This window comes from Miscanthus floridulus, chromosome 9, assembly GCF_019320115.1.
Source record: "Miscanthus floridulus cultivar M001 chromosome 9, ASM1932011v1, whole genome shotgun sequence".
In the NCBI taxonomy this organism is placed as follows: domain Eukaryota; kingdom Viridiplantae; phylum Streptophyta; class Magnoliopsida; order Poales; family Poaceae; genus Miscanthus; species Miscanthus floridulus.
In genome coordinates this window covers 127,550,996-127,577,227 of record NC_089588.1, presented here as the reverse complement: position 1 = coordinate 127,577,227, position 26,232 = coordinate 127,550,996, and the positions used below count along the sequence as shown (strand labels likewise).

General features: G+C 45.6%; 1 non-coding gene and 1 pseudogene across 1 annotated transcript; both read left to right on the top strand.

The window, feature by feature from the left end:
- Positions 1–2,480: 2,480 nt before the first annotated feature.
- Positions 2,481–2,619, top strand: LOC136484580 (small nucleolar RNA Z247). The gene has a single exon (XR_010766091.1). It is a non-coding gene; the product is annotated as a small nucleolar RNA Z247 (small nucleolar RNA).
- A 17,828-nt stretch (positions 2,620–20,447) lies between these two features.
- LOC136484250 (probable E3 ubiquitin-protein ligase ARI8) lies at positions 20,448–25,668 on the top strand (annotated as a pseudogene).
- Positions 25,669–26,232: the final 564 nt, after the last annotated feature.

Genomic DNA, 26,232 nt, shown 5'->3' with positions numbered 1-26,232 from the left:
AGTTCACGGGCCGAAACCTGAAAACCAGCCTCAGCACTATGAAAGTTTTGGCAGAATGGATAGAACAAAAATAATATTTTTGCAACACAAGTATTTGTTAACTTGGTTAGATATTTGCTCAGTCAACAAAGACGATCGATCAGCTGAGCTAAAAAAAGGGGGCCCCTACTGTAAGGCTTACAGCAGCTCAGCAAGGACTAAGGAGGGAGACATCTCTCCTCATGCTTGCTTTTTTCTTGTTTGGCCGATCAAGTTTTTAGATTGTTCAAGAATTCGGAAAAAAAAAAGATGGAAGCAGAATAACCAAAAATTCGTGGACAGACGGCATGTCAACCTCTTCTCCAGTTCACGAAGCAGATACTGCAAAATGTTTCAGTAAAGTACCATGCATGTGTCCATGCGCCCTCTAGGTCAAATCCTTCGAATAGGTCAAAAATTGTGAAAGAAACAAATTAAAAAACGGCATAGGAGGAGCATAAACTAACATCTCGGATCCAACTTCTCAAAGATGAAAATGAAGATTAAAACCTTCTCACTGAAAAGAACTATATTTTCAAGGCTCCTAGAGCACCCTCCACTTGGGCAACGTTACACCTTATTTGAGTGGGGGAGCTCACGGAGTAAGGAGAGCCGAAAATAAACTCCAGATTAACACAGAGGAGGACATTTAAGGGTGTATATATTTTTAGAGACGACATCTTAGGGCCTGTTTGGTAGGGCTCCAGTTCTAAAAACACAACTCCAGAGCAGCATGGAGCGGCTCTACGGTGGAGCTGAGCTCCCACCAAACCATTTGGTACAGCTCCAACTCTGACCCATATGTAATTATGAAAACATATCCGGGGCCAAAACAAAACAAAAAAACACATCTTCTTCCTCCCTCGCCGGCCAAGAGGCTGCGCCGGGCCGCGCCGGGCAGGATGCCACGTCGGCCCTTAAAGCGGGCAGGCTGGCCGTGCCAGCCCCTGCCGCGCCGGCCCTTGCCGCCGGCCTCTCTAAATCTACCACTTAATTAGCTTTTGCACCAACATGCCGAACATGACTCAAGGGGCAGCGACACACGTGCTGTCTTTTATTCTTCTGCTTTTTTGTTTCTTCTTGAGTACTCCTAGAAAAGAGAACCGCATAATATTTGCACTAATGACATGCACAAGTACCCAATTGCATCACATCACATGCAAGATAGGAAACGATCATGAGTGCTACAAGCTCTTTGTTGGACCCACCAGGAGCTGGACAGACCCTCAACATCCAGATTCTTCCAGAATTCCTCCAAGCGAATAGGGCATGTTTGCCCTGTTCGGTTAGAGGAATTCTGGAAGAATCTGGAGGAATCTGGATGAATCTAGAGGAATCTGTGAGAGAAAAACACTGTTCCAAATGAAAAAAGAAGCGGATCAAGCCGGGTTTAAAGGCACGCGAACGGGGCTCAGTGCACTGCATGCATGCATCAAAGTTAATTGGTCTTCTCACATCCGTCCTTTCTTATATCAGGGCGGTGAGATACCCTGAGTAATTGTAGGTATTACACGAACTTTTACTATTGGTCTTGTAATAAAGATTCTAATCAACGAAGGAGCATGGTTCGATAGAGTAGTTTCTCTAATCACGATAAATGTACGTCATCCAGCGAGACAGCAGCGAAGACGGTGAATTGGTGATCTAGGTAATGTATTCTGCGTTCATCTGTACTGTCTCAACTGAAAATTAGGGGACCTTCTGCTTCTGGAGTAAAGAATAAAGCTGTGTATATTTTTAAAGCAAGAAGCCAAGAACTAGATCTCCTAGCTTGTAGCTCAAGTTAGTTGAGATGATAGATATGATCTCCAATCTGTTGTAACAACCTATGATCTATGTACACGCCATGATGGGGGCAATTCCCGTCATATATAACATGTAACCGAGACCCCTAACAGGGCAACTCGTTCTCAGCTGTTTTACATGGTACCAGAGCCAGCAAACCCCACACGGGAAACTCCATGGCGTTCCATCTTGCCTCATCTTCGTCTGGTGCGTCGTCGGTCCCATCCTTCGGCTTCTCTGTGACAGAGAAGCTGGATCGGAAGAACTTCCCGATGTGGAAGCTGCAAGTCTCGTCAGCGCTCAAGGGAGCGCAGCTCTTCTCCTTCATCGGCCCCAACTCCAACCCACCGTCACCGTTCCTGGAGGCCAAGTCGGAGGACGAGAAGGAAGACATGAAGCCTAACCCTGACTATGAGTCGTGGGTAGCTAAGGACCAGACGGTCCTGAGTTTTCTCCTGACGTCTCTGTCAAAGGAGATCTCGGCGCAAGTTCCCACTACGGTGGTCACCGCCAAGCAAGCGTGGGATGCAATCGAAGCAATGTTCGCATCTCAATCCCGTGCATGCATCATCAGCACGCGGATGGCTTTGGCCAATGCGTCCAAAGGGATGTCATCAATCAGTGAGTTCTTCGTCAAGATGAAAGGCTATGCGGATGAAATGGCTGCCGCTGGTCGCAGGCTTGAAGACGAAGAGCTGATCTCCTACATTCTTTCGGGTCTAGACCGTGAGTATGATGCGGTTGTCTCGGCGGTGGCAGCACACGTCGAACCAATCTCGGTTGGGGAACTTCTTACTCAACTTACAAGCTTCGAGTCCAGGATGGAGATGAAGAATGGCGGTGGTGGCTATCAGTCATCAGCCAACATGGCGGCCAAGGGAGGTCGTGGCAACGACAACAACTTCCGCGGTGGAAGTCGCGGTGGTGGAGGAAGCCGTGGTGGCTTCAATCGTGGAGGCAAAGGGGGCCGCAATGGTGGCCGCTCCTCCAATTTTCAAGTTGGCGTCATTTGCTAGGTTTGTGGCAAGGAGGGCCATGGCGCGGCCAGGTGCTACAAGCGCTATGATGACAGGTATCAGGGACCTCCACAAAAGTCGGCATCATCGGCAACCACTTCCTATGGTGTTGACACCAACTGGTACGTGGACAGTGGAGCCACCGACCACATCACATCTGAGCTAGAGAAGCTTACAACCAGGGAGCGCTACAATGGTGGTGATCAAGTGCACGCCACCAACGGGAATGGTATGGAAATTACTCACATCAGTCATCGTACTTTGCGTTCCCCATCTAGCTCCATTCATTTACACAACATTCTTCATGTACCAAAGGCTAAAAAAATCTAGTTTCAGTTCATCGTCTTACACATGACAATAATGCCTTCATTGAATTTCATCCCACTCATTTTTTAATCAAGGAACAGGCGACGAAGAAAATTCTTCATCAAGGCAGATGTGAACGAGGCCTGTACCCTTTGATCCCCTTTCGTAGCCAGTCATCATCAGAGAATAAAGAAGTCTATAGCATCACCAAGTCGTCTGAGTCCGTATGGCACAATAGGCTAGGTCATGCTTCTACACCAGTAGTTAGGCAGGTGCTTCGCCGCCACAATATTTCCTTTTCAAAAGAGTCCAATAAACATGTGTGTAATGGCTGTCAACTTGGCAAAAGTCATCAGTTACCGTACCCAAGATCGACTAGCAAATCAGCTAGCCCTCTTGATCTTGTTTTTTCAGACGTTTGGGGTCCTGCGCTAACTTCGGTTGGCCATCACAATTATTATGTGAGCTTCATTGATGATCATAGTAAGTTTGTTTGGTTATATCCCTTGCGTCATAAATCGGAGGTTTTTCAATGTTTCCAAGATTTCCAACACCTTGTTGAGCGTAGATTTAATCGACAAATCAAGGCTATTCAAACCGATTGGGGTGGGGAGTATCGAGCTCTCAACTCATTCTTCAAATGTGTTGGCATCACTCATCTGGTCTCGTGCCCGCATGCACATCAGCAAAATGGAGTTGCCGAGAGAAAACATAGGCATATAGTTGAGGTTGGACTCTCTCTTCTAGCTCATTCATCCATGCCTCTGAAGTTCTGGGACGAGGCATTCCTTACGGCAGTCTTCCTAATCAATCGGTTGCCCTCCAAAGTCATAGATAATGACACACCTTTTGTTCGCCTATTTGATCAACAACCTGATTACAGTTTCCTTCGTACATTCGGTTGTGCCTGCTGGCCGAATCTGCGTCCCTATAATGAGAAGAAACTCCAATTTAGATCTAAACCATGTGTTTTTCTTGGTTACAGTGATAAACATAAGGGGTACAAATGCTTAGATTCGTCGCAAGGGCGAGTATATATCTCACGGGATGTTGTTTTTGACGAATCTGTGTTTCCTTTTGCCTCTATGCATCCAAATGTGGGTGTGCAGTTGAGAGCCGAGCTTGATCTATTACCCGATATACTTCAAAATCCATCTCTCGGGAACGTATCAGTACATGACTTGGTGTCGAGTTCTACCATGCCGTCTAACCTTTCATCAAGTGCAGGATCAAATTCGGTGGACAACGGGCAAAATTTTAGTGCAAGCGGCGCTGAAAATGGTCATGGCGATGGTTCATATTTCCTTTGCTCCCCCGGCGGTGACAGCACGGGGGCCAATGTTGCTCCTCCTACGAACGCCGTTGCATCAGCCTCGGATCGGGCGCCTCGACAGTCGCAGCTGTTGGGTGCCCGTGCGGGCGGGGCGCTGTCTCCGGTCTCTGGTGGATCTTCTACATCGACTAACCCCGAACCGGTCTCAGGTGTGCAGGGTGTGCCGGCACATGGTGATCCAAGTGGGGGCGTCCTGTCTACTGCTCCGCCTGAGATGGATCCTCTGATCGGATCACTTGCGGCTCTGGCTACATCCGCTGCGGCTGCATCTTCTACGCCTAGTCATGTGGCCACGGTGTCTCAACCTCAGCATGTACATGGCACTCGGCTTCAAGCTAGGGGTGACCAAGCCCAAGACCTACACCGACGGCACTGTAAGATGGTGTATGACCTCTACCACTGATACAAGTGAGCCAGTCACGGCCCGTGACGCATTGCAAGACAAGAATTGGGTTTCAGCTATGGATGCCGAGTACCATGCTCTTCAACAAAACAATACATGGCACCTGGTTCCACCGTCTCAGGGGAGAAATGTCATCGATTGCAAATGGGTTTACAAAATCAAGAAAAGGGCAGATGGGTCTATTGACCTGATACAAGGCACGTTTGGTTGCAAAAGGCTTCAAGCAACGATACGGTATTGACTACGAGGACATGTTTAGTCCTGTAGTCAAGGCAGCGACTATAAGGTTGGTCTTGTCTATTGCAGTTTCAAGAGGTTGGTCTCTTCGCCAGCTAGATGTTCAAAATGCATTTCTTCATGGGGTTTTGGAGGAAGAAGTTTACATGAGACAGCCGCCAGGGTATGTTGATAAGAAGCATCCCAATTATATTTGTAAGCTAAACAAAGCCCTCTACGGGTTGAAGCAGGCACCTCGGGCGTGGCATGCCCGGTTCTCGGGAAAATTGCAGATGTTGGGCTTTACTCCATCTAAATCCGACACCTCTCTCTTCTACTATAACAAAGGAGGTCACAATTTGTTTGTCCTGTGTATGTGGATGACATCATCGTGGCCAGCTCTTCCCAAGATGCAACCAATGCATTGCTATGAGATTTGCAACAAGAATTTGCCCTAAAGGATTTGGGTGATCTGCATTATTTCTTGGGTATTGAAGTTAAAAGGAAGCAAGGAGGTCTTGTCCTCTCTCAAGAAAGGTATGCCTCTGATGTTCTTGCTTGGTCTGGCATGGACAAGTGTAAACCCGTAGAGACACCTTTGTCAAGCACAGAGAAGCTAAGTGTCTTAGATGGTGTCAAGCTTGGGCCGGAAGATTCTACACTGGTATAGAAGCTTGGTTGGTGCCTTACAATATTTAACATTGACTAGGCCTGATCTCAGCTTTGCTGTGAATAAGGTATGTCAATTTTTACATGCACCAACTTCTGTCCATTGGAGCGCTGTTAAACGGATCCTGAGGTATGTAAAGGGAACAGTTCGTCTTGGGTTGAAAATTGGACCATCTAAGTCTATGCTCGTTAGTGCGTTCTCAGATGCAGATTGGACAGGATGTGTCGACGACAGGAGATCAATAGGAGGCTTTGCGGTGTTTCTAGGGGATAATCTCATCTCTTGGACAGCCAGGAAGCAACCAACGGTGTCAAGATCAAGCACTGAAGCTGAGTACAAGGCATTAAGCGAATGCCACTGCAGAGATGATGTGGATCTAGAAGCTATTAGCTGAATTGCGAGTTCCTCATCCTTCTATGGCTCGGCTTTGGTGTGATAACTTGGGTGCTAAATATCTCTCGGCAAATCCCATATTCCATGCAAGAACCAAACATATTGAGATCGACTTTCATTTTGTTCGGGAGAGAGTAGCACAAAAATTGTTGGACATAAGGTTTATCAATTCTGGTGATCAAGTTGCAGATGGATTCACCAAAGCACTTCCTGTGGTCAAGCTTCGGCAGTTTAGAAACAATCTCAACCTCACAAGTGTTAGTGGCTGAGATTGCGGAGGGATGTAAAATGATAAGGATCTTGTTGTACACGGTAGATATTTTCTATTGTAGATCTCCTAGCTTGTAGCTCAAGTTAGTTGAGATGATAGATATGATCTCCAATCTGTTGTAACAACCTATGATCCATGTACACGCCATGATGGGGGCAATTCCCGTCATATATAACATGTAACCGAGACCCCTAACAGGGCAACTGCAGTTGATGCGTGGTAGTAATAATAATATATATTCTTTCCTTGAAGACGGGCATTGTCGCCTCTTTAACTTTATATTATCATCGTTATTAAGAATAAGAATGCTGAGGTGACAAGCATGGGACAGCTAGGCGCCTCATCAGTCTCAGTATATATATAGTACACAGAAACGCTTAAGTTGTGCATCATTAGGCAATTAATCCTCTCCATCACCACGGGAAACAGGAGCTTTGCCAGGTGTCCACGGCACACGGCAAAGCCCAAAAAACACTCGGCAAAGTCTTTGCCGAGTTTTACACTCCGCAAACAGCACACGGCGTACACAGTGACGGCAAAAAGTTTCTTTGCCGAGTGTTTTTTATCGAGCAGTGCTAAAACCGACGCTCGATAAAAAAAAAGCAATGTGACGGCGTGGAGACAGTCACAGCACGTTTGCCGAGTGTTTAATGGCCTGGGCACTCGGCAAACATGCTCTTGTTTGCCGAGTGTCCAGGCCCTGACACTCGGCAAACATGGCTTCTTTGCTGAGTGTCACATCCCGCACACTCGGCAAAGACCGGCCCATAATGTATAGATTTTGGCTTCTTTGCCGAGTGTCACAGCGCAGACACTCGGCAAAGATGGTCATTTTAGTCCCTAGAATGTACAGATTTTGGCCACATGTCCGCTTTGCCGAGTGTATTTTGCATGGCACTCGGCAAATAGCCCTTTTGCTGAGTGTAACACTCGGCAAAGCTACCACATATAGCCAGTTTATTTGGCTCGGTCACAGCTACGTATCGCATTCAAATAAACATCGCATCCATCATAGATAGTTCACAATAGGCATCACAGGCAGTTCATATAGATATATCGACCACATCACAAATGTAAATGAACTTCACAATCATAAATGCAAATAAACTTTAGAATCACAAGTACATAAGTACATAGTTCACAGTCGCTCTCCAGGGTCATCAGAAATGCAAATAAACGTAGTAACTATGACCACGGTGATCACTATGACCACTATCGGTCATAAGGCTCATTCGATGCCACAGATTGATTCTGCACAAAGGAGAAGAGATAAATCATTCACAGTGATTGAGAACGAAACATACAAGTATTAGAAATAAACTAGCAACTAGAAAAAATGATTAATTCTGCGGAAACTAAAAGTAGCTAAGTTACAGTGATTAAGAATGAAACAGTGATTACAAGGTTAACTACAAACTAGAAATAAATTAGAAATAAAGAACTAGAAAGATACGCACATCACAAAGGAGAAAAGATTGATTCTGCATAAACTAGAAACGATGATTATAAGGTTGTGAAGTGACTCACAGTGCCAGGAAACAGTATTTGGAGCAGGTTGAGGAGGAGAGACTGACAACGGTGGTGGAAGTTGACCGATTGTAGTGTAAACACCCCTCATATATTCAAATATCTGGGCTCGCTCAGCATCCATCCTCACCTCTAGCTCCTCCCGGTGCCTCGTTTCTTGTTCCAGCTGAGCCTACAATATTTCATCCCAATGTTACAATGCAATGCAAAAGTATGTAAAAATCAATGAACGATGAATAAAACAGAAATAACCTGGAGTGCGTTCATCTGAAATCGTGTAGAGTCCGACTGTGGGTGTATCGCCGAACTGGAACTCATGCTCCGTGCTCGAATCTGGGAGAGAGTGGGAGTATTGGGCGTGTCGATTGTGCCATCGCCAATCCATAACCGGCCATGCTTCTTGCCTCCTCCTACCCTCATGACCACTTCTCCATCAAGGTCATGGGCGCTTGGATTGTACTTTGGGCCATGGACCAGCCTTGCCATCGATGTGTATCCATCGAGGCGGCTGTGGACGGACTCGTTGCTGTACGCTGAGGGTGGATCCTCCGGGTTGTAGGCGACGTCGGACGTCGCCTTGCCCTTGTGGGCCAAAGCATATGCCATGAACTGGGAGCAAGGCTCGCCACCATGTGCCGCCGACTGCAAAAAAAGCAATATGATTAGAAATTATGCAGAGTTGAGCGTTAGAATAAAGAAATGAATTTGTGTACCCATCTAGCCATGTATTCTGAGAGGTTGAGGTTGCCTTGATGGTGTGGTGCACCCGGTATCAGCAAACGTCGCTCCCAGCAAGCGTTGTGATTCTCCTCCCATGCAGGGTTGCACTACCTGTCCACCATCCGGGCCCTAGCACTACAGATCGTAGGCGCACCACCACGGAGGCACCTACGTCATCAACTATATGACATATAAGAAGATGAAATTAAGCATAATTAATATCAGAAAAATAAGTATTATTGTTCTATATTTACCTTCAGGTATTGTTCTGGGGTCAAGCTCATGGTTCTTGTCATCCTTTTAGGGATCCTCTCTCTAAGAATTTCTACGTGGTATTGGATCACGGCCTGGATGCGCGCCCCATAGTGCATGTCCTTGATGAGTTTCTTGGTGGCTTTGTCAGCCACAACATCCACCTTGGCCTCGTACCCCTCCTTGTATCTAAAGAAATCCTACATATAGACGCGATGTATCCAGTCATTATTTCAAGAATGTTCAATCAATGCAATGTATTGAGCAATGTAGTGCGAGAAAGACTTACCCAAAGCTTGGCCTTGACACGCTACGCCTTGTCGGCGAATACCCTACCATCCCGATCAGGGGTGTCGGGCATGGCGGCATAGTGGGCCCATGTGTAGGCCGACACGACAGTTCCACCAAACTGCACCAGGCCGGGGAACTTTTCCTTCATCAAAATACCAAGGATGTCGTTCACATGGCATGCATGATCACCCCCACCGACCTTCCTCCAACCCCTGCCCAGGTGATTAAGATAAAATATTAGTTTCTATTGTAATTTTGAACATGTCAAATAAAAAATTAGTGATAACATCTAAAGTTACTTACTTGTCTCCATCGGGTCGAATCAGTGGGCGTCTCTCAAGAGGTATTGGTCGCCTCGGGAGGGTTGAGGGACCTCGCAACCACACATGCGACGAAGTAGAGGAAGAGGTACCCCCTATCTCCTCATCCATCCCTGCCTCCTCCTCCACCCCTGCCTCCTCCTCCTCCACCTGTACCTCCTCCTCCTCAGAGGATGAGTGAGCGGAAGGTAACTCAGACGGCGATGAAGGTACAAACGACGGTGGCCTCGTCTTGCCTCCACCCTTCCCTCGACCCTTGGGTCTACCCTAAGGTCTCTTCCTTAACCCCTCAGCTGCATTGGACCCTTTACGCGTCGCTATCGCTTTTGAGTAAAGCGACGTTATCCTCCTCATACCGCCCACCATTATTCAATCACCTGCAATTAAAAAGAGTAAACCAATTAGCACAGACCATACATCGAAATAGATGCAAAATAAACAAAACATACTTAGAAAATAACATGGTATGACAAATAATAAATCAATTAGCATGGATCATACATGTATTAGAAATAATCATCATGATCAGGATTAGTTGGATCATAAGTCTCATCATCACTATCACGCATGTCAATATAATCACCCCCGTGCTCCGAAGGAGGAATGTCGTCATCATCGTCGTTGCTTAGATGTAATCACTAAAGTAATTCAAAGTCCTTCACATTCTGAACCTCGTCTCCGGCGTCCTCGTCAACACCACTTTCAATGTCTACTTCCATACCCTGAGCTTCGGTTAAGTCTATCTCAAAACTCCCTTCGAGCCCATCTTCTTGAAAGAACCCTCTGTCATATGTGTTGGGGTCTATGTTGTAATCTTGATTGTTTGGGACAGGTAGTTTACCATGTGGCGATACCTTGTACACAACATCCCAACCCTTAAGACGGTCTATAGTTTGGCATGGGTATGAGAGATAATAAACTTGCGTGGCCTGTTGAGCCATAATGTAGACATCGTCTCCTAGTAAGACAGATGATTGTCAAATTTCGACTAGCCCAAGATAAGGGGTCCGCCTCACTACTTCAGGATCAAACCAATGGCATTTGAACATAACGGGATTAAGAGGTTTGCAACCATGAAACATGAGTTCGTATATTTCTTCAATTCTTCCATAATACTCAACCCCATCTAAGCCTTGTGTAAAAACTCTAGTATTTGTAGTTCTTTGATTGGGTCGACTCTGCTCGTGGCTTGTTGTGTGAAAGCGATATCCATTCACGTCATAACCGGTAAATGACCTAACCCTATAGGCACAACTATTGGCAACCTGTCTTAACTCGGCACTCATAGATGCATCGGTTTGTCCCTACAAGTTCAAGCAGGGTAGTTCGTTATATTATTCGCACGTATGAGCAACTTGTAATGCCAAACTAAGTACGAGCCAAATTGGACAGTACCTTCTGTTTGAACCAAGAAATGAAATCGGGCATTCCATTTCCCGCACCCTCTCTAAGAAGGGTCGAAGTTTCCTACGGGGTAGCTTCCCTTGATTCACGCCAGAATTGTTCATGAAATTCCCTGTACCAACGAGAAACAAGGGAGTTGGACATAGAATTGTGACTACTTGAGAAAAAGTTTGTTGAGAACTTACAACATGTACAGCTCCACTTCGGATAGGTTGGTCAACACATATAGCATAATAGTGCGCCAGTCTTCATATTTCAAGGTCTTGTTAGTCGCACCACTTGCACTTCCTAGTTGCCCTCGGAAAATGCTAAGGTTCGATTCATCTTCGATAGCATTGTAACAAGGGGGTGGATTATGCACGCTAGGAACGTTGTCAGCATAGTATTTTGTTGTGAAGTCTGACACCTCCTCCAGAATGTATGCCTCTGCTATGGATGCTTCAATTTTGCATTTATTTTTATATTTAGTTCAAAGAACCTTATGAAATCTCTCAATTGAATAGCACCAATGGCCCTGCACAGGCCCCCCCCCCCATTCGTGCCTCATACGGGAGGTGCAAAATCAAATGTTACATCGGATTGAAGAAGTCAAGTGGAAAGATCTTCTCCAACCTGTAGAGCAACACATGCGCCATTCTTTCCATGTTTGCAACCACGATACAAGATAACTCCTTAGCACAAAGCTGGCAGAAGAAATTGCTCAACTCTGCCAGCACTATCCAGACATACTCAGAAACATAGCCTCGAACCATCACCGGCAGTAACCGCTCAAGCCATATGTGGTAGTCATGACTCTTGAGCCCGTTGATTTGCAAAGTAGCTAAGTTCACTCCCCTCTTCAGATTTGCTGCATACCCATCAGGGAACATTAATGTTTGGAACCATTCTAGTACTTCCCTCCTTTGGGCCCTCATCAGAATGAAATCGGCCTTAGGCTTTCTCCATGACTTCCCGCCTTCGGGAGGCGCCATGTCTAGCTTTGGTCTATTGCATAACCTCGCTTGATTCACTCTAGCCTTAACATTATCCTTTGTCTTATCAAGAATGTCCATAATTGTACCAAAAATTGCCTCGGCGACATTCTTTTCAGTGTGCATTACATCAATGTTATGTGGAAGTAGAAGGTCATCAAAATAGGGGAGGTTCCACAAGCACGATTTTGTGAGTCCATGCATGTTGCTCACCATATCCCAGAAAATGATCTCCTTCATCATTAACCTCGAGAGCGTCTAACTGAGCATGAACCACGACACCAATCATCATCTGGGGTGCAGGGCCTTCAACTACTACATCTTTCATAAAGTTCTTGATGTCTTGTCTGAATGGATGGTCAAGAGGGAGAAATTGTCGATGATTGTCGAACGAAGAATACTTGCCACCCTTCGTCAACCAAATGAACATCAGAGACGCCTTGCATACTAGGCATGAGAACTTCCCGTGAACACACCAGTCGTAGAATATCCCATATGTCGGAAAGTCATGCAGGGAGTACTGGTATCAAACATGCATTTTGAAGTTTGTCTTTGTAGCTCAGTCGTATGTCCATACCCCTTCCTCCCAAGCATGGACTAAATCATCAATCAGAGGCTCCATGTACACACTCATATTATTCCCCGGGTGTTAAGGAATTATCAACGACAAGAATATGTTCTATCGTTGAAAGAGGACGCCAGGGTGGAGATTGAGAGGGATAACTAACATGCGCCAACAAGTGTATGAGGCAGCCGCCATTCCATAAGGATTGAACCCATCTGTTGCCAGCGCAACACGTACATTACGAGCCTCTAGAGCTTTCTCACGATGAATCATATCAAACCTTGTCCATGCTTCACCATCGGATGGATGCACCAGCTTCTCAGGATTGTATCGACGTTCGTATTTATGCCATGTCATCTGTTTCATGGATTCCTCAGTCATATAAAGCCATTGGATCCTCGGTATGAATGGAAGGTACCGTAGGATCTTCATGGGGATGGCGAGCTGCCTCTTCTAACCATCACCAGAGTCTACCTACAGGAACCTAGACAATTTACACTTCACACGGTACTTTGCTTCTGCATGTTCTTTCCTAAATAAGATGCATCCCTTTGGACAAGTATGTATCTGCTCATATGGCATCTTAAGTGCACGAAGGAGTTTATGTGCCTCATACATGCTCTTTGGCAGGATGTGACCATCAGGGAGCAGGCTACCAACAACTGTTAGCATAACATCGAAGGCTTCTTGACTCAAGCTAAATTGGGACTTTATGGCCATTAGGCGTGCAATGGCAACCAGTTGAGAAACCTTGGCATGCCCGTGAAGGTGTTGCTGTGCCGCAGACAACATATCATAATACGCCTTTATGGTTGTCTCTGGCTCCTCCTCCCTACGCCCTTCATCGAAGTGTGCTTCATGATAGTCATTTAACATGTCTCCTACCTCGCCATTAGCATCATAATCCTCGATGTGTTGTCTCATGACCTCATCTCTCACACGATCGGATTCACCATGGTAGATCCACCGGGTATAGTCCATCGTAAATCCATTCTTGCAAAGATGTTTACCCATGACCAACTTTGTTTGTCAACGCGTGTTTGCACAAATGCTGCAGGGACACCAAGTGGCATGCGCTCCTTTAACCCTTGCAAATGCTAGTTCCAAGAAAGCATCAGTCTTCTCAATCCATTCATCGGTCAACGAACCCTGACTAGAGCGGCCCGTGTACATCCACTCACGATCATCCATCCTCTAACATATTAGCAAGTAATATAAAAATCAATTGCATCTATAGGTTCCTATACTGTCTAATAGGTGAAGATAGGTCCTAATCCCACCCGAGGATGTATAGATGGGGTTAGTTTCCATGCTCTACTCCTATCCGAGATAGAATTTCAGCAGCACCTCCCCGCTGTTCTCCAAATACACGTCCTGATAGAGAGATTGTGTATCCAGATAACAATAGGGAGATGCTGCTGAAACTCTGTCTCGGATCCTAGTAGAGCATGGAAACTAACTTCATCTACACATCCTCGGGCTATCCAAAAAGTGTGGACAATTCGAAATAGATACGGCTATAGATATGCAAAGATCTGCTTATTTCTAATCGTATCTCTTTCAAACGGGAGACGCCTAGCCAGGTAACATGATATACGAACATGATATGGAAAGAGGGGTGTAGGATGCCTTACCTTGCTATCCTGCAAAGTGACGAGTCGAGGACAGTGGGGAATGATCCTTGCAATAGCCTCTCCTGCAACAAACGAACATAATAGTGTCATTTGTAAATTTTGGCAGCACCTCCCCTGCACGGTGAGGTAACCAAAACCTGCAACAAACCAAAACTTTGCCGAGTGCCAGATAAAAACACTCGGCAAAGACTCTCTTTGCCGAGTGTCAGATAAAACACTCGGCAAATGAACCTATTTGTCGAGTACCAGATAAAAACACTCGGCAAAGTGCTAACGGCCGGCAACCTGGTTGATGGTCGTCACACGTGGCGGTCTTTTGCCGAGTGTCTATTCTTTGCCGAGTGTCTTGTTTTTGTTTACCGAGTGTTTTATTTCCTGCACTCGGCAAATAAGTTTTTTTGCCGAGTGCAATTATTTTGCCGAGTGTTTATCTGTAGGCACTCGGTAAAGATATTGTTTGCCGAGTGCCCAAAGGAATGCACTCAGCAAACCACCAGGCACTCGACATATCTACTGTTTCTAGTAGTGAGGGCCGTGGAGTAGCCACAGCGCCAACCACGCGACGCGAGTAGAGCTGTCGACGACGCTCCCCGACTAAACCTCTCTCTCCCAATCTGCGGTGTGGGCCGTCAGCGCAGCGGCCCTGGCATGGAGGCCTCAGCAAAGGCAAGTCTACACACGAAGGCCCTGAGCTGGCGACGCAGCGGTCTCGGCGGTGTAGGCGGATGGCGCAGCGGCCCGGCGGGGTAGACTGCCATATCTCCTCTCTTATGTCTCTCTTTCCCTCACACTTTTTAACTCTGGTGAAGCTATGATCACTCAACACAAACAGTGGTGGCTGCAGAAGAGGAAGCGGTAGGGGTGTGACCGCAACTCGCCGACGGCTACTCCGGCAATTCCTAGGCCCGCATAGAGCCCGAAGGTAGTGGCTCGATGGCTCTGGGTCATCGCCATCGCCGCTGCCTGCCAGGAGGAGCCGACGTCGCTGCTTGCCAAGAGGGGCACCCTCAGGCTCGATAGCGGGCATAACAGGAGCGGAGGCGGCGCTCCGACCAAGGATGCGCCGGATGCGCATCGACCCGTCCCTCCCAGAAGCAGTGCCTACTAGATCCAGCGTGCAGGGCCACGACGATGACTGCAACAGTGCTGTGAATACATTCAACAAAAATGTATATGACAAACATGCTAATCATAGCAAATATTCTACTGAATTGAATACATTCAGCAAACACACTAATCCACATAGTGCGTTGCTCAAAGTCGCGGACCACAATAGATGCAGCGAGGTGTTCGCAGTGCAGTCCCGCGTACATTCACCAGGAAGAAGATGAAGCAGAGGCGTCGCAGGTTAAAGAACACCCGGGAAGAAGACGATGTAGATCGGTAGTGGGTAGTCGCATTAGACGTTCCCCACAAACCTGATCGCCCGACACACCCCGAGCAGGTGTCGCAGACACGGGCGTGGTTCCGGAGGCCTCTCTTCCAAGCCTCCGTGCGCAGAGGATCAGAATAGGAAACTTGGGAGCAACTCAACATAGAAGGGAGGGTGCTGTTTTTTTTATCTCGTGTGCATAGCTGAAGGCAAGCACACCTTTTATGAATAATCTCACGGTTTCACATAATGAAGCGTGGTGACGTTGAAGGAGGAAGCAAACCATTTCCTTAGGAATACTGTAGTGGATCGATTTCCCGAAAATCAAATCAGTCGATCGTTGCTCTTTCTTGGAGCCTCGAGCAACTCGCCGTTCAGCTAGCAAGAGAGATTATGTTAAAATCAGTTCCAAACAGCTAAATTTATGTCTGGTTTGAATCTAGTTTTCACTTTTCATATACTTATTCACTGCGTTTTTCCATACTGCCTTGGAGTATTCCAAACAGCCTAATGAACCTGGAGCATGAAATTCATCACACAGCTTATCACATGGATTCGTAGTAGCCATATCCTAGAGTTCTATAACGGTGCACGAGTACTTCCCACCCTTTGCGAAAATTTATTTTATTTAATTAAATAAATATGAGCCAGGCCTATATTAAATCCAATGCTGGCTAGGATTGGTCCAAGCCCTCGCCAGAATCCAGTGCCTGACCTTAAGCGCGGCGCAGTGCGGCGTGTCATCAAGTGGCACTTGGCAGCGATAAGCATGGCGGTGGTGGCTGCAACAAAAAAAAAAAACTAAATAGTTAAGATATCAAATAGATATATCATCAATTCGTTTAGAATACATTTTCATTGCATATATCTATATCTAATAATAAAAAGGTAAAATTTCAGTCTATTTTTTTTGTCCATTCATTTTTTTTTGTCCGTCTCCCTCTAACTATCAGACAATGGATAGTTTCTTCGGTCCGGACTTATATATATAATATAACCCGTGCTTATACGAGTTCGAATAACTCTTGTATAGTGTGATATGGAATCTGATTAGGAAGTTGAATAAGGATCCTAATCCAAATCCAAATAGAAAAAGATAAGAGTAGAGAACTATTCCTAATAATATTAAATCACGATAAGTTTCTTAGTTTGGATCTTTTTCTTCTATTTTTTCCATAAACGTTCCGACTTTTTTTTGTTTGTTGACGTACAGATCGTGTCCTCATCGGCGACGTTTTTCATTTCCGTTTTTTCTTTTTTTGCCCTAGAGACTCTCTTGGTTTGGGTCTTTTTTTTCTGTTTTGTCCATAAAGCGTTCCGAGTTTTTCCCTTTTTGCCGTAGAGATCGTGTCGCCATGATTTTTTTTTTTCGTTTTTCTTTTTCCCGTAGGGACCGTGTCCTTGTCGGCCACGAATTTTATTGGCAACAATTTTTTTCTGATTTTTTTGTCTTTTTCATTTTTTAGACAGTTATATTTTTATTCATCACGTTCAGTTAAATGTGCTTCAATGTCTTTTTTTATTTCTTTTTTCCAGTCACGTTCAACTAAACGTGTCCATTCTGTTATTTTCACGTTCAACTAAATATAGAAACAGATAGATGAATAATAACAATAAAAATAAAGAATAAAAACAACTCAATATACAGGCTTTGAACTCTGGAAGTTTGATTGGAAAATAAATATTCCCACCACCAAGTTATTAATGTTATTTTGATTAAAAGAAAAACTCATGTTATTAATAACTTGATTTAGTCGATATTCCAAAAGTCAAATAGTGAAAATAGATCTTGAGTAGTTTGTTATCTCTAAAAAAATGTGCCTTCGACACAATCGCCGACAATGAAACGATGTGGTAAATGGAGAGCGGCCTCTGTCATAATCATCAGATATAGTAGTCCTTGGCTTCCATAACTAATTCCACACTAATTTGAGTTAAAAAATTACATGTCTTCAAAAGAATCCGTAAAACTTGATATTTACGAGCAAATATTTTTGTGCTTAGCAATGCGAGAAAAAATCTATAAGGACCTTGTTTTAATTTGATATAAGCTTAATTATGTCATATTATTGCCAACATTTGCTTATATTTTGGATTTCGTCACAAAATAAATTATAACTCTCAAATTTTATAGAAAAAGGAAAACATAAATAGTTGTATATAGCACTTTTTCTCCCGTTGCAACCCACGGGCATGTTTGCTAGTTTTAATAACAAGGATAATTTTTTATGGGCTTCCGGCTTCGACCATTATCACCCGAGAATGCATCGGACCATAGTTAGGCTAGTCTCAGTGGGAGTTTCACGAGAGTTTCATTTGCATTTAATAGCCTGCCATATATACAATTTTGATGGCATGGCAACAGTTTTAATGAAGAGAAAGAATTGAGTTTCATGAGGATGAAACTCTCTTGGCGCGATTACCAACTCTATATGAGTCACATAATTAAATGTCTATGAAACTATAGAACGAAGCTTTGCATTAAGAGTAGGTGTTTCATCCGAGTTTTATTTCATTCTGTATGACATGACAGTCTTGGAAACAATGCAATGAAACTCTCCACCGACGAGACTGACCTTATTACAAAAGAACATCATCATAACAAAAAAAAAACACGACCAAAAAGACATATAGCCAAGACATCGGATAACTAAAAAACAGAAAATAAAGAAGAGGAAGAAAAAATTCTCCAATAAACAAGTCATGTAGTCATCTCGTGGCATTCCGGCTAGTTACGTAGCTTTGACTCCAACAGAACCAGTGAAGATAGAACAGAGCTTGAACCAAACCTATTAAGGCCATTTTGTAGAGCTTCCACTAGCTGACGCATTCAGCCCCGTTTTACAGAGCTTCCACTAGCTGATGCATTCACTGTGCATGCACTGTTCATAAAAGATCTTTTCCTCTCTTCTCTCTCATTCTCTCCCAAAGTCAACAGGAGCGGGTGAAGCTAAAAAAAACTAGCTTCACCTGCTCCCACGGGCTTTACGAGAGAAGAGAGAGAAAAAGAGCTCTCGCAAATAGTGCATGAACAATGAATATGTCAGAGAAGTTGAAGCTGATGGAAGCTCTGTCAAACGGGGCCTAAAATCCTATTTAGATTCATGGAGCTAATAGTACTCCTAGCCACCAATAATTAGTTCATTTGGATCAAACGGGTCCACCTAATAGTCTAACTAATTGTTAGTTAATACCCAACTAACAACTATCTCACTAGTTAGATTAAATTAGTAATAGTAGCTAACATTAGCTATGAGCTATTATCTAGCTAACTATTAACAACTAATGGATCTAAATAAAAATAAAAATAAAAATATATCTCACTAACAGATGATGGAATGAAGAATGATGGAGCGAGCTTTGGCCACTAAACCAAGAAGACACTGCCTCGTCACCCACAAAAAGCCAACTGAGAAAAGAACAAGAATTATTGTATTTTATTTTTGACAGAGATCGTGCAAGGGAGAACTGCGAACTGACGAGCCAGCTAAACCCAGATTTAGCGGACTCCGAACCAAACACCATGAAAATTGGCTTCAATCCACTCCAACCCGGATGGACCCTCGATCCAAACACATAGTTAGAGTCGCTCCTAGGATAAACGTCCAATTATTATTATTAATAATTATATTGGGTGGCGATTCGTGGGCCGGCTAGGATTGGTCCAAGCGCTTGCCAAGAATCCACTGACTGACCTCTTGTAGCGCCATGTCATTAGGTGGCACTTGGCAGTGATGAGCACCGGGTCACAGGCTGTTCCATGGATGAAAAATAGGGTTAAATTTGGCTGATAAGCTCAAGCGAACAGACGTAGTTGTCTATGTTTTTAGGTGTCTAGATTTAAAATATTTTCTATGTATCTAGACATCATGTATGTCTAAATTCAGATAATCTTGTATATAGTAGAATGCTAAAACGACAGATAAATGAGGACGGAGGAAGTAGATATCATTAATTCGTTTGGAATATATTTTTAATAACAAGAATATATTTTTATGTGCTTGGATCATTCACGTCAACCGAGAATACATCAGACCACAGTTATTTTTACAAAAGAACATCATCATCATAACAAACAAAAGCACATGCATGCATGACCAAAAAGACATATAGATAAGACACCGGATAACCTAAATAAAACACAGAATATAAAAAAGGAGGAGAAGAAGAAATCTCCAATAAACAACTCCTGTATTCATCTCGCGCCCTTCCGGCTGGTTACATTTTACATACAGTAACCTTGATTCCAAAAGAACCCGAACCTATACTAAATAAAGAGTAAAAAAATATATCTCTTCAACTGATGATGGAGCTCCAGCCCCGTTTGCTGGTCTGAAGAAAATACTGTTCCGGCTGAATTGTTGTGAAAAAAAATACTGTTCAACTGGTTTGATAAACAGTAAACTGAGAGATGAACCAGCCGGCTGGCTGGTCTGAACCGGACCAGCGAACACGTCCTAAACCAAGAAAAGCACTGCCTCGTCAGTCGTCACCCCCCAAAAAGCCAAGTGAGAAAAGAACAAGAATTTTATTGTGTCTTATTTTTGGCAGACACCGTGCAAGCGAGAACTGCGAGCTGACGAGCTTCCGCAGTGGACACACCATTGACCGTGCCCAAGTCTTTGTTGTTTTTAATTTTGTTTTCCAATATATCCAAGTGCTTACTCCATAATATAGTACCATGCTTCGTAGCTAAGCTTCGATAGTCTCTTTGTTCTTGTGCCCTTTTTATTATTATTATGGAATCGATTGTTGGCCTGCTGACGTCACCGAGATGACAAAGAGGGCATCAAAATCAAATCCCTATATTATTACCCATTTCATTATTTAATAATTTAATAAAAAAGCGGCTTTTAGGAATGCCCGCCCGGTTAATTAGCACACAGGATGCCAATCGACCGTGGCTACTGCCCAGGATTAGTCCAAGCCGTCGCCAAGAATCCCACTGCCCTGGCCTAGTGCAACCCGGGGCGGCGCGGCATGGCATCAGGCGGCGGCAGGCGGTGCCGGTGTGTGCAACAAGAGATACCGACGATCGGCCGACGACGACGGCGAGACGAGCGGCCGCAACAAGAGATGCGGCGTCGGCCCAAGCTCTGGGGCCAACGACGACGGCGAGAGCGGCGACGGCACCGGCGCTTACATGGACGGGGCCAAAACGGCTGACGACGACGGCGCCGGCGAGGAGTACATGTATGGGTACGACGACATCGAAGCCGAGCAATCAGAGGGCGAGGCCGCCTCGGCGTGCGACAGGGAGCAGAGGTACGTCGTGCTCACCGAGGCCGACGTCCACGCGCGGCAAGAGGCGGACACGGCCAAGGTCGCCGAGGTCCTGTCGATCCCGACGGGCTTCGCGGCCGTCCTGCTGCGCCACTTCAAGTGGCGCGTGGGGCGGGTCCAGGAGGAGTGGTTCACGGACGACCGGCGCGTCCGCGGCGCCGTCGGCCTGCCGGCTCCGGAGGAAGACGGCGACGAGCAAGTCCTAGTCCCCGACGCGCGCAGCCCACGGCCGCAGGTCTGCGGCATCTGCTTCGATCCGTACCCCGCCGGGCGGACGCGGTCGGCGGGGTGCTCCCACTACTACTGCGACGGCTGCTGGCGCGGGTACGTCGCCGCGGCGGTGGGCGACGGCGCGCGGTGCCTGTCGCTGCGGTGCCCGGACCCGTCCTGCTCGGCGCCCGTCGTCCGGGAGCTCGTCGACGCGGTGGCGGCGGGCGCCGCGGACAGGGCCCGGTACACGCGGTTCTGGCTCCGGTCGTACGTGGAGGAGAGCGGCGGGCGGATCAAGTGGTGCGGCGGCGCCGGGTGCACCCGCTCCGTGGAGTACCTCGGCGACGCGGCGGCGGCGACGGACGTGTTCTGTTGCGGGTGCAGGCACGGCTTCTGCTGGGGCTGCGGCGAGGAGGCGCACCGGCCGGTGTCGTGCGGCACGGTGCGCGCGTGGCTTGCCAAGAACGCCTCCGATTCGGAGACAGCCAACTGGGTGGTGGCCAACACCAAGCGCTGCCCCAAGTGCCGGCGGCCGATCGAGAAGAACCACGGCTGCAATCACATGACGTGCGGCGCGCCCTGCCGCCACCAGTTCTGCTGGCTCTGCTTCGACCCCTGGGACAACCACCGAGGCTGCACGCGCTACGACTACCGCCAGCGGCAGCAGGTGGAGGCCGCCGCCGCGGACGAGGAGGAGGCGCGCCGGAGGCAGGCCAAGGCGTCGCTGGACAGGTACCTGTACCACTACGAGCGGTGGGCGGGCAACGGCAAGTCGCTGCAGAAGGCGCTAGCGGACGCGGACGAGCTGGAGCGGTCGGAGCTCGAGAGGATGGCCAGGATGGTGGACGTTCCAGCGATGGAGCTCGGGTTCGTGACCGAGGCGTACCGGCAGATCGCCGACGGCCGGCGCGTGCTGCGGTGGGCGCACGCCTACGCCTACTTTTTGTTCCTTGACCCGGAGCGCGACGCGGCCAAGCGCGACCTGTTCGACGACCTGCAGAGCCAGGCGAACCGGTGGCTCGAGTGCCTGCACAGCTGCGCCGAGCTGGAGAGGAAGGAGCTCTTCGGCGGTGGTGCCAATGGTGACGGCGAGTCCGCCACCGTCACCGTCGAGGCGTTCAGGGCGTACAAGGAGAAGGTCGCCAACCTCACCGGAGTGACGCGGAAATTCATGGGGAACCTTGTGAAAGCGTTCAAGACCAACCTGCCGGAAGTGGTGGTGACGCCGGCATTCGATTTCGATCACATAGGTAAATGCAATGGATTGCTCTTGTGCATATGAAATTCTTGCTGATGAATGGTTTGCATCATTTGTTCCATGGAACAGAGCTTTGTTACAGTAGTATAGTATATTCTAAAGTTGCTGCCCACCTTGACATTGACATGCTGATTGCTGACAAATTCCACACTCGAATGTTCCAGTGAATGGACCAACGATGGGCAGACAAACAGCTGGTGTTGGTGGCATTATTTCTACTCCAACTGTTACACTGGTAAGCTGCACTATTATTGACATTTCTGTTTCTAATTTTTATTCTAATTGTACCTTTACAATTTTTATTTTTATTTTTATTATAGGAACCAGCAGCCATGCTACCGATGAACTCAACTTTTTTCGGAGAAGCTACAACCTCGATGGGACTGCCTAATATGGGAGCAATAACACCATTTCAATTCCACATGTCAAACATGATATCAAGTGGCTTGACATCGACGCCCCCTGTCACCTTCTCTATGTCTGGACCTGGACAACCAATTGGTACCCAAGAGATGGTACAGAGCACAGCTCTTGGATCCTTTGGCTCAAACACTTCTACTGCATGGGACAATTCAGATATTGCTGAATCATCCTCTCAGCCTAACAGCATGGGCATGAATCGACAAGCAGGAATCAATACCCTCAGTTCTGCCATGAATGTGCCTATTGGAATGCATCACCATGCCCAACAACCGCCACCAAAATATGTCCAAATTTGGGAGGTAAAGAGTTCTCTGTCTTTAGCATTTACATGTACATTAGACAACATCCCAAACTCTCCAGTGACACAGAAATGTTAAGTGTAGTGCAGAGCACTTCACTCATATATAGGAGCCTTATTAGGCCCTGCTGTGACCATATGTTTCTGTGCAGTACAAAATTTGGCCCTCTTCTGGTTTATTGGAAGGACATAGCTTTGTTCAGTACAGCAGCCTGTACTTGTGTTAATATCAAAAAAGCATAGGATCTATGATAATTAATTGTGCTAGTTTTCATGATATATTTCAGTATACCATATTGCTATCTTAAATGTTGTATGCTGTATCAGCTGTCATGCATTTCATTCCTTATCAGTCAATACATTGTGGCATATATCAACACTGGATAAACTTTCTCCTTGGCCTCCAGATTCCACTGTCAGTTTTTGTAACACTGACCCATTATGTAAATTCTGAGTTATATTGCACATATTATCTTGTATGCTTGCCAAGTTGCCATAGGGGTTTCAACAACTGATGTTTGCCAGTCTATTTATATTACAGGGAACCTTATCCGGGCAAAGACAAGGACAGCCTGTATTTATTTGTAAACTCGATGTAAGTCTCTATTTGCATTATTGTACTTCCGAGCATTATGTGTTATTTTCTAAAAAAAAAAACTATAAAAGAATCCAATATCTTTTTGAATTTGTAGTATTACTAGCTGAATGATTGATTCCTGAGACATGGTTGACACTTTTATACTCTTTGTAGGTTTGTATGAAATCGAACGGAAAAATATCTTTTTTCCATGCAAAGCTTGTTCAAATGAATCTTGTGTTATCTTTGACCAACTTTCTTGCTTTGGAATAAACTCCTGAATGTATAATTTTGATTGCTTATGCTTCTAGTAAATAATTTAAACCCCTTAAAATGGACTGATTAGTAGCTGTCAAGCTCATTTTCAGCCACGGGTTGTGTTCACCTTCAAACCTGGGATCTTTAGCCCATGTGCTTTTAGGGTCATGCAATCTTGCTATGTTTTTCTTTTACTATTTATTTATAGTATCAAGACATTTATTCGTGCAACTAATAATTCTGACTAATTTCTGACAGAGTTGGAGTGGAACAGTGTCCAAAACGTAAGTGTCCATTTTCTTGCACCTCTATGCCATTAGTGTTTTATGTTGATTACAGTGGTTGAGAACAATACTCCTAGTTAGTTGATGTTATTGTTGCCCTTGTCTTATCAGGAATGAGTTGTATTAGAATTGTTCATTTTTCTTAGTAGTATGTACGTGCTGATGCTTATGTAACACACAGTTTGATGCCCAGTGTGCATAATGCAAAGAGAAAATCCCCCCACCCCCTCTAGTGGAACCATTTTCTGCTATTTTTTGTTTTGCTTACAGACTAAGTAGGAAACTGAAACCACTGTTTTCCATATGCAGAGTTGCAGCAGACTGGCCAGAAACTATGCAGATTGTTCGCCTCATAGCTCAGGAGCATATGAACAAGAAGTTTGTTTCTCAACTCATTCCCATTCTTTTCAATATCAGACTTATTGCATTATCACATTTTCTTATAATGTGTTGTTGGTGATATCTTTCCTTGGATATTCTGAAGACAATATGTTGGAAAGACAGACTTTCTAATATTTCGGACTTTAAATCAGCATGGGTTTCTTGGACAACTACAAGAGAAGAAGCTGGTTAGTGCCTGATTCTAATCTTTTAGTACCTTCTATATTTGCTTGATGGTTCATCTATAGTCTTCTCATACACTTAACTTTTTGGAAATCATTTCATATGGTTCTAATCTTTAAGTACCATCAATTCAGTGTGCTGTGATACAATTACCATCGCAAACTCTACTACTTTCAATGTCTGACAAAGCAGGCCGCATGATTGGCATGCTCTTCCCTAAGGTAATCTTAATTGTAGTCACATGTATACATACTTACATGCATTTACTGAAATACTGCTCTTTTCCCTAGAACATGGTGATGTTCAAACCAGAGGTCTTAACTCAGCCATCACCAGTGCAGCAGGAAAAGCTACAGCAACAACAAGAACTTCTACACCACCAACAGCAACAGCTACAACATCAACAACAACAGCAAAACTTACAGCGTCTTCAACAACAAATCCTACAGCAGCAACAGATGCAACAAATGCAGCATCAGCAGCGGGTAATATTAATTATAGTCAAATAAGTATATACTTATACATGCTCGTTTCCATTTGTTGAAATATTGCCCTTTTTCCTTGGAACTTGATGGTGTTCAAATCACAAGTCTCAACTCAAAATCTGCCAATGCAGCAACAGATACTACACCAGCAACAACTTCAACACCAAGAACCACTACTTTTATTTACGCCAAAAGAACAGCAACAGCTGTTGCAACAAATGCAACAGCAACCTCAATACCAGCAACAGCTACGGCAACAAATGCAACATCAACAACAACTGAGGCAACAAATACAGCATCAGAAGAATCAGCAGCAACATATGCAGCAAATGCAGCCCCAGCAACAACCGCTGCCTCAGATGGTGGGTACAGAATTAGGCAGTGATGATGATGCAAGGGAAGATTGGGTCACTGGGGCTGGGCAGCATGCCTAGAGAAGTAGGGAGGGTTAATAAGGGCATACAATGACCTGATGATTAGGACGTTTCCTAAATCATTAATTTGATAATTTTAAAGAAAAGTCATTTGTATAGTGTTACGGGGTGGATTTAGAGTTTAAATAACCACAACTATGGTTTTATCTAGTAGTTAATATATTGTATTGTAGTTTGGAGCTAGAGATGTGGCGATTGCCCCATGGTTTCTTTCTTCACCAAAATCGTTGAAAAATGCGCCTCATCAAAGATGTAGAATCTAGTGTCTAAGGCAGAAGCACTAGCTGAGTAGCTTAGTTTAGGAGTCAGGACACACCTTAACGCACAAACACCCACCTTCTCTCTCTCCGTCTCCCTTCTCCTCAGCTCTACCTCTACCTCTCTGCTACTTCTCCCTCTCTTCTCCTGCCCTGACCAGCGCACGCTGTCGGCCACCTCGCCGGAGCTGAGGTCATCATTGGCTGGAGTCGCTCTGCTCTCCAACTCTCCCTGTTCCGTCTCATCTTTCTCTTTCCTCTCATTCACCTACCTTCCCTCTCCCTCTCTCGCTCAGTTGGAGACGGGCGTAGAGCGCCGCTGCCGACACCTATGCCCCTGCCCCGGCACCCTGCTCCCTAGCTCCTCCCCCCCCCCTCTCTCTCCCTCTCGCTTCCCCTCTGTCTCGCTTCTCTCTGTTCCGTTCACGCGGATG